Source organism: Trachymyrmex cornetzi, unplaced genomic scaffold, assembly GCF_001594075.2.
Source record: "Trachymyrmex cornetzi isolate Tcor2-1 unplaced genomic scaffold, Tcor1.1 scaffold585, whole genome shotgun sequence".
Taxonomy (NCBI): domain Eukaryota; kingdom Metazoa; phylum Arthropoda; class Insecta; order Hymenoptera; family Formicidae; genus Trachymyrmex; species Trachymyrmex cornetzi.
In genome coordinates, this window is record NW_017299898.1 from 138,161 (window position 1) to 140,704 (window position 2,544).

A 2,544-nucleotide genomic window follows, 5' to 3' on the forward strand; every position below is an offset into this window, starting at 1 on the left:
CAAAGTATCCACACCATGTTAATTTTTCCAATAATTACAGATAGTATATCTGGACAAATCAAAAAGTGCCTCATTGCAACTACATCAGTCATTAAGGAGGTTGTAAGGCAAATGCAACATGTTAAGAACTACTTGAAAAAATTACAGACTATTCTAAATTGCATTTAATAATAATACAAAAAAAAATAGAAACAATTGACCATCTGGATCAAAAGTTATTTAAATAAGTAGTAATATTTTTTAAATTTTTACTCTAATATAAATATATGAAAACGTATTATAAAATAATGATAAAAATCTCAATTTTTTAATATAAATACTCTAGGAATTCAACAATATTTTTGTAAAGTTATCTTGAGATGCAGACATTAATTGTTCAGTAAATAAATAAAATTTGTTATTTGTTATAAACTAATGGTGAATCTCAATGAAACTTTGCATAAGTCATGTTTAGTACTTAATATATTTATATAAAAATTTAGATTTTTCTTATTATTTTAACAATTTTTGTTTATAACAATAAAACTAATAACAAATAAAATAAATAACCTATAAAAATGTGTTGCTCAATAAAATCAGAATGTTATGAACACAACTTTCACATGTATGTAGTTTGTTTAAAGCGAAAATATTAATATGTGTGTTTTATGCCCTTACAACCTTAAGTTGTCGTATCGATTTACACATCCATAGATGTTAGTTATTTCAAAACTGAAAATATTTTCTGGACGTTACGATTATTATTAAAAATAATGTGATTATATTTGATCGATACAAAAAACCAACTTGTTCAGATTAGATTTCTGAATTTTAATTCTCATCACTTATTATGTCACAAGAAGGGCGTTATTTATGACATGGTTGACCGTACTTTACTTTTATCTCATCCCACTTTTCACCAAAAAAATTTGATAGAAATAATTCAGATTTTGCTAAATAACAGGTATCTTCTAAAATTTATTTTTTCTAGTATACAAACAAGAATTATATTTCATTGCAATAATAATGTCAACAATAAAAACGGTTGAGCATATGCCACACACTAGATCTTGTTAGTGAAATATCAAATATATTCGTATATAGAATTAAAAGAATTACAATAATTATGTCAGTTACAATTAATCAAAGTATAAACGTTTCGGCCCTGAATGTGGCCATCTCCAGTATAAATAAACACAATATATAAGATTATAAAGATATACGCAATAATGAAATAACAGTTACAATTAGTAGATATAATAAAGTTTTTAAGTTGTCAAAGTATAAAATAACTTAATTAATATTATTGAGTATTTAGTCGTGTGATGAAATTATAGATTGATGAGAGAATTCCTCCAATGTACAATATTATTTACAAGGATAGTAACATCAAGATATAATTGCCAAACTAAAATGTATATGCCTAATTAAATATTGTCATAACGTTTTACAAAAAAATTAAAAAGTGTAAAAAATATAATCTCACCCCTATATCTCGAAAACTCGTAAAATCATTCGATCATGGAAGATATAACCTTATCTCGTTTTTCTTATAAAAATTGTCGTAAAGTGTTCCCTCAAGTTGAACTCAGAGATATAATACTTCAGACCAGAAAACATCCAAATTTAAAGAGAAGGGGAAAAATGTGATGTAAGAAGGAAAAACATTATATTGGGGCAAAATTAGGAAGAGCATTTAAATAAATAAGTGACAAAATTTTATTATTATAAAATTAAAATTATGTAATAAAAGAAGAAAAGAAACTAAGTTAAGAAAGAGATTGAATAATAGGTAGATAGATGTTAGGTAATTTTTTTGTATTATTCTGATTGTTAATACCATTTCCCTGCTTTTTGATATGAATCATTTCCGAGATAGATCTTTTATAAAATGAACGTTCTGAATCTAAAATATTGATATTTTCCCAATCTATCTGATGACCATACTGAAGTTGATGCAGAGAAACAACAGAATGATTATTAGATTTTCTAATGTCGGCTTTATATTCTTTAATCCTAGTTTTTAATTTCCTTTTTGTCTGTCCGACATAAGAGCAATCGCAATTACAACAATTAATTTTATATACAACATTATTATTATCCATTTTATCCAACTTATCCTTCCCTGTTTTAATAAATTTATTTAAACTATTAATGGGTTTATATGCTATGTTCAAATTATACTTTCTGTAAATATTTTGAAATTTTTCTGTAAAGTTTTTAACATAAGGTAAAGTGCTATAAATTTTATTATTATTATCACTCAAATCTTTTTGATTAGTTTGTTTTAATTTATTATTATGACTAAGTGATTTAATTCTATTATTAATTGTGTTAAAAAGAAAATCTAAAGGATACCCATTATTTAATAAAGTGTTAATCATATTAGAAATATTTAATGTATGAAAATTAGGATGTGAGAGATATACATATAATTCTATCAATTAAGGAAAAAATAATTCCTCTTTTATGGCATAAAGGATGATTGGAAAGAAAATTTAGAAATCTTCCTGAATGAGTAGGTTTCTTATATAAGTCAAAAATTATCTTATTATTTATTATTCT